We start from the raw sequence: 7,378 nt of genomic DNA, 5'->3' as shown, positions 1-7,378 counted from the left end.
CGTTTTGTCTCTTAATCCTTGCTCATTTGATTCTCCTATTTCACTCAATAATTGTCTTTCATTCAAATACTGTTCAGTTCACATGGTCAGTCCATTTTTATTACTCTGTGGTTCCTGGTAGGTTTCCATCGCTAACCATAGGACAGCAGGGCCCAGTGGTTTGAAGGGTGGGTGGTGGGCAGGGCTATCCACTGGATAACTTTCAATTGGTTTTGCTAGTGTTTAGCTGCTGGATAGTGATTTATCCGGTGGATAGCATTATCCACCTTTTGAACAACCAAGACCCGATCATTGTCATCCATTGTGTTGCAATTAATCTACAAGCAGGCGATGGTGAAAAGGCAAATAAGATTTTGTAGTGTGATTTGTAACTTTCACATGTGTGTACTCAAAGATCTCCAAGTCTTAATTGAGCTGGTTGACTTAGATGTATACTGTATATAATAAGTATTATAGCAAAGTTCTTCATTATGAATTTGCAGCACAAATGGAACAAAAATGTCTTTGTAAAAAGTTTAGCTTAACAGTGACAAGACTTGGGAAAAGGGCCCATGTATTACAAGGTGTCTTAGTTGAGATGGATCTTCATTGTTGTTGATGAAGAAGTCCTTGGAAATGTAGTCTGAATGTGCTGCTTTTGATGTAACAAGCACATTTCTGAGTTGGGGGAAAAATAAATGTTGAAATGTAAGTAAATTGCAGACGAGCAAAGAAAAGGGACCTTTACAGTATTATTTTAGAAAGTAAGAATGAGCCAGTGCTGTGAGTGTTAGAAGGAAAATGGCACTGTGTTGAAAACATAATTTAGGCTGGATATGGAAAGTTAGCACAAATGTGATTGACACAAAGACAGGTATAAGTGTTCAATACTTATTTTAATCAACATGGGCGATAAATGCATCTTATGTGAAGGTTTTGGCAAGGCCAAAGGCCCAGTGTTTGGACAGCATAGCAAAAAAATAATTGTGTTGTGGTTGATTGGGGAAAACTTGCGTCGAACATCGTAGGTGAAAGTGAAAGAAAAGAATGAAGAACTAAGACGTACAGTACTGCTGTAATTTAAGAAAAGTGAAGAGAATGAAAATGTGGAGATCTTTGTTTAATGTATTTTTCATGTGAATTGTTTGTGGTTATTTATTTGTTACAAATTTGTAAATATGTACATATTCAGTATATTTCAAAGAATACTTGAGTTTCTGGAGATAATTTTCAGAAGGATGGTAGAGCATGAGGATATACACTCTACAAGTAGTTTGTGTTAATGATGTTGTAGAGAGATGATTAAGGAAACAAACCACAAAAAACATTGCACATTTTGAAATAACTTGAGATTGAAGTCTTGGTAATAGACGAGTAGGCTACAATAGCATCAGTGACAGCTATTTTTGAATGATAGTATTTGAGCATTCCAAGCATTACTTTAGTATGTTTTAACAAGAGTAATAATAATTATGAAAGAAATCAATAATAATAATTATTATTGATTTTTTCATGTCTACACAATGCCTAACATGTATAGAAATATTGTTATTCAAAGTTCTGTCCATTATACATGTAAGCAAACATGCTGTGGTGAACATCAAATGTATGCACCACAGTGTCCAGTTAAAATTAAAGTCAAATTCTCCCAAATGGCACCCTTTATCTTACTGAATAGAGTGAAAAGAATACTCAAAGATTGGAGTTGAGAGTTGCATGTAATTTGAAGCATAAACAATAATACAACAACATGATGCAAACACAGTAGTTTGAGCTTCATTTGTGTTACTACCTTACTGCACATGAACCAGACCAGATGAAATTTTAGGGACAAAAATGTTTCATTGGTAAAATATATAGGAGGCACCTGTCATTGAAACTAGGGCAGGAAGGTCATGTACAGTATTATCAAAGATAATGATAGTCCTTATGTATTGTAATAATTAATGTTTGTCTGGAAAAAGAAATTCACTTTGCTGTTACTGTATACTGATTTTACGGAAGTACCATGAGTATGTTTTTTGTGGTTTGAATGTCCGACTTTTCATCTAGGAATAAAACCTGTTTTTCAGGCTTACATGCTTTAGTCTCAATCTGCATCTAAAACAAGTTTGTTTTTCTCAATAATAATACCGATTTATTGCTTGGGCTTTTATTTTGGAAAATGAGACTAAAACACTAGTAGGAAAAATTCCTAGAATGAGCCTTAGTTTGTGGAGTCTACAAGAATTAATTTTGTTGCATATGCAGTTTGTATTCACCACTGAAAATCCTTTTCTTTAGAACAAAGGGACTAAGACATTACAAATTTAAAGATTTATTTTTCTATCAAAGCCCAGCATTGCTTGAAATCAGGTTTCATGCTGTCAATTAATGTAGACGATTCTACAGCTCTAAGGATCATTCCTGACAACAGATCAATCACTCTGACTTTTGAAGTTCGGTCAAATTCATAGATGGTGCAGACAGAGATAAAAACAGCAGCTTTTTTGTTAAGGATTGACCGAAAAATTAATGATTGAAATTCTGCAAAGAGGAATCATTAAATTGAAACCCTAGGGGGCTACTGTTTGACTCCCAGTGTGCCAACCACATTGGGTCAGAAATGGTAGTTGACCACAAGCTGTCTTCCTTCCTTTAGTATACTGAATTTAAATGATTTTAAATAAACTTAATTACATCAGGAAAAACTATTTTAAAAAGCTGGGCAATCTACTTTTTTTTTATGCTTTTAAAAGCATTCTCCAAAACGGCCATTGAAAGATCTAGTGGCTGTTTAAGAACAAAAACCATTAATTGTATATTGATACAAGTATGGTCTCCATGTTGTAAAGATAATGTTTCCTTGGTATACCTTCCTCCAGACAAGATTGGCAGTGCAAAAATTTAATTCCTAATTTAATTCTGCTTTCAATGTGCAACAGACATTCTCATGACCTATTTTCAGACTAGATCTTTTTGCAGTTTCATTTTGTAAACTAAGGAAACATTATTTACAACATGACTGTCTTGGGTAACCTAGACATGTAGATACAAAGCACTTATATGTACAATGAATGTATTTCAGCTAGAATAAGTGCTTGTATCCCCCTTATCTGGAGTGTGAAGTTACAACTCTTTTTCATAGGGAGTGCTAATGGCAGGAATAGCTAATTATTGTAAGATCACAGTAACTTTCACACTGTGTGACAAGTTGGTATTTCCTTAAATGAAATACTGCTTAGACATCAGTTAAAACTGAGTTCATCAAAGATCCAATGAAATCTCAATGACTAAGGTCTGTATTAGTCACACACACGGCATGCAACTTACATCACCACTGCACTACTAATAACAGACAATAATACTCGTTGCATTCCATACTTCCGCATGCCATAAATTTGCTGTGCATAAAAATTGCAGTGGTAAGATTTGAAAACAGTGTAGTTTACGCTGCACTGGCTAGTGAATTATTTCAGTGAATTTTGTGTGTTTTGTTCCACCTAGTTGTTCTTTAATGTTATTTTAGTTGTAGCCAGGGCTTCATTTTCTTTGTTGTATGATGAATAATAATTATGTGTCAGTGGTTCTTAATGTCATTGGTCGTGGTCGCATTTGGGGAGTTAACACCAGTGTTCCCCTAGGGATTCAAAACACCAGAGAGTTTACACTTGAATAGTGTCAACACCATTGTTACACTGTGTTTCTCTCAAGTGTGACTGTAATCATTGTCAGTGATTGTGCTTTATTTTTCTTTAGTCTTGTAAATTGTTGAAATGTTTTGGAATGGGATGCTTTTGACAAAAGTGACTAAGAAAAGGGATCTTAAATTCATCTCAAAATAATGGGGCTTTCTTTGCAAGCTAACCCACTAAAATTTAATGTTTGATTGTATGTGTATCTATTTTTGAAGTTCCAACTATCTATTCTTCCTTTTAAAGTATTTTGTGGCATGTGTCTTCATGTCGTTTGTATTACTTTTTCCCATTAGTTCTTTCTGTTTCTGTCAGCGTTAAAATTAATCTGGATTAACAATAGTAATTGCTAGCTCCTTGCTTGCTGAATATTGTGATGAAGGCCAAGTTTATGTTCTCTTTCAGTGCCAGTTATTTCAAGTAAATAAGAATGGACTTTCATTTGATACAAAGACATTTAACTACACAAAGTTGCATTCACCTTTGTGGTTAATCTTATTTCCAGCAGTACATTGTGGTTTTGTTAAAATAAAGTTAAACAGAACTGAGGTTTTGATGAAGGTGCAAGCTGGTTTCTCTTTCACCTTATTCAGCAATCAAGGAATAATAAATAAAGGAGCAAAAGTAGTCATTCACCCAAGAGAAAAGCAAACCCATCCTGCATACAGTAATTTCCCTGCTTCTTCACGATATTCATTCGTGATTCCCTTCTTTTTAACTTGTCTAAACTGTCACAAAGAAACTGAATTACCTTTATTTTCAGTGGGTAACATTTCAGGTTTTGGGTGAAAGATTACTTTCCATAGAAAATTAAAAATGAAAAAAAAAAGTTTACACTTTGTTTGGTTTGGCTTGTAATTTGAATTATGGTAAAGCAAGCTAGAAACCAAACTGTTAAACCCTATGCAAGGTATTGCTATTTTGTGATGTTAGACCAGGAACTCTGAAAGGGTTTATTGTGTCACAATGATGTGATAGCTGATGTGATGTTGAGTAGAATCTTAGGATAGTGCAAAGTACAGTGTAGCAGTCACTTGATTGGTAATGCTGCCACCAAAGAACAAACGAAGCTTTATGAGAAGGTAAACAATCTTGTTTTAGGGTTTAACTGCATGACGACTTTATACAGCATGGAAATAATTGAATAATTTGTTAACTTTATCTTGAGACTTGATCATTTAGGTAAATGAAGTTTGTCTTGTGTTTGTCTGCAAAATTCTTAGAAATTAGTAGAGCAAAAACAATCTTTGCTTAAACAGGTTCAAGCTGTCTCAAATGCTGTTAATAAAGTCAGAGAATGTGTACACATCAGAGTTATTATTTGTACATGTATTTCCAGCACTTGGTAAACTCCTTTTGAATAATAATGTATGGCTGTTTTCACTTAACAGACTCTGTTCCTATAGTGGCACATAAGGCCTCAAAAAGGTTCTTCCAAGCCATTTCTAGGGTTGATCTTTACCGTGTTCTCCCATTTGAATCAGGCACTCTCCTTTTTGCCCAGCATTGTTTTTGGTTGTTCCCCTTTCTCCTTCTTTGGGCGTTTTTCACATGGTGACCATTTTGAGTTCCGAGGGACTCCCAAACTTTTGTTATGCACTTCCTGAACTTGCTTCCGGACAAATCAACTAGAGGCTTGGGTTACAAACTTTATTATCTTTGAATCCACCCTGTCCCAAATTTGGGTGCTGGTAAGCAAAGAGATAAGAATGCTGCTACATTTGCTGCTAAAAAGGCCCATACCGATAATGTTCCATGATGGCAAATTCGTATTTATTCTTTTTTTCCCTGATTCTATTAATGGCTATTCTGGCTAGTATTAATTGCAATGGCCTTCGCTGTCCGGACAAACGAAAAATGGCTTTTTCTTTTTTTAAGAGGAACAGGTTTGACATAATTTTTCTGCAGGAAACACACTGGACGGTTGACTTAGATATGCAAATAAAATGCGAGTGGGAGGGTGATGCTTTTTTTGCCCATGGGACCAACTCTTCTCGAGGTGTGGCCATATTGATTGCTTCGCGCCTGGATTACAATGAGAAGCAAATTTGGAGGGATAACGAAGGTCGTGTTTTGAATATGCGTTTGGAAATTGACGATCGCACGCTTAACTTGATTAATGTTTATTCCCCATCAAAAGATTCTCAGCGCCGTGCTTTTTTCTCGGATTTGAATAGGTTTCTGTCGGATTCAAACGATAACATCTTGGGAGGCGATTTTAACTGTATTTTTAACTCGCGCTTGGATAAGCTCGGTGGGGTTCCTAACGCGCGTCAATCCGCGTCCGTGCTTCTAAATGCCCTTAATACACGATTTAGTTTGGTAGACGTTTGGAGGGAACGACATAAGGATGAACGCAATTTCACGTGGACAGGTCGAGATCCAAGAGATCCATCTCTTTTCATCCGCACACGTATTGATTACTTTTTTATTTGTAAACCCGTTAACCAATGTGTAACCGCAACGGATATTCAACCGTATCCCCACTCGGATCACGATTGCTTGACTCTGACCATTGATTTTGAAAGAATTGAACGCGGCCCGGGGTACTGGCACTTTAATAACGAGCTTCTTGCGGACGGTGTTTTCCAAGAGGAAATCGAGCGTTTCTGGTGAAATTGGGTTGAAGAGTTCGAAAATTTTGCTGACCCTTTTGAGTGGTGGGAGAAAGCAAAGTTAAGCTTTAAGCGGATTGCTATTAGACGGGCGACGATTACTGGAAAAATTCGGCGTCATGAACGGTTTGTTTTACAGAGCAGATTGGATAAGCTTCAGGAGCGGGCAAAGAATGGTACTACTGGCGATATAGAGCAATATCTCTTAGCAAAGGAGGGCTTGAGGCAGTTCGAACTTAAGGAGTTAGAGGCTATTAAAATACGAGCAAAAGCGTAGCTTGTCGAGGAAGGTGAAAAGAGCACTCGTTTCTTTTTTTCTCTTGAGAAATGTCGTCGTTCAGCACAAATCATACGTGTTTTAACAAAGGATAACATGGATACCGTTACTGAAACTAGGGGCTTGCTAGGGGAGGCCTTTTCGTTTTATAAACAGCTTTACACGGCGCAGCCTTGTGACGAAAAGGTACAAAGAGAATTCCTAGATGGAGCATACCCCGAGCTTGTAGAGAATGCGCGAGACTCTTGTGAAGGAGAGATTACAGCTGGGGAGTTAAAAAGGGCTGTTGATGCGATGGAGAAGGATAAGTCGCCTGGTCTTGATGGCATTACTACCAATTTTTATAAGCATTTCTGGAACCTGTTAGGTGATAAATTAGTTCACGTCTATAACCATGCGTTTCGGGTTGGCCGCCTTTCGGTGTCACAACGGCGAGGTGTAATTTCTTTATTATTCAAGAAGGGTGACCGTACTCAGCTGAAAAATTGGAGGCCCATCACTCTTCTTACGACCGATTATAAGATTCTATCTAAAGCGCTTGCGAATAGGCTACATGAGGTGTTGCCGCTCATCATTCACTCAGACCAAACTGCCTCCATTAGGGGGAGAACAATCAATGACAATGCTCGGTTATTACACGATGTAATTGCGTATGCTAACACTTACTCTGTGCCACTTGCTGTTGTAAGTGTCGACCAGATGAAGGCTTTCGACAGAGTATCGCACGATTTCCTGTTCAAGTGCCTTAAGCAATTTGGCTTTGGCCCTTCCTTTATCCAGTGGATCCAAGTTTTATATAATTCTGTGTCAAGTTCCGTTAAGGTTAACGGCTG

Source organism: Montipora capricornis, chromosome 13, assembly GCF_036669925.1.
Source record: "Montipora capricornis isolate CH-2021 chromosome 13, ASM3666992v2, whole genome shotgun sequence".
NCBI lineage: Eukaryota > Metazoa > Cnidaria > Anthozoa > Scleractinia > Acroporidae > Montipora > Montipora capricornis.
The sequence above is the reverse complement of the archived record's forward strand: the minus strand, read 5'-3'. Positions refer to the sequence as shown.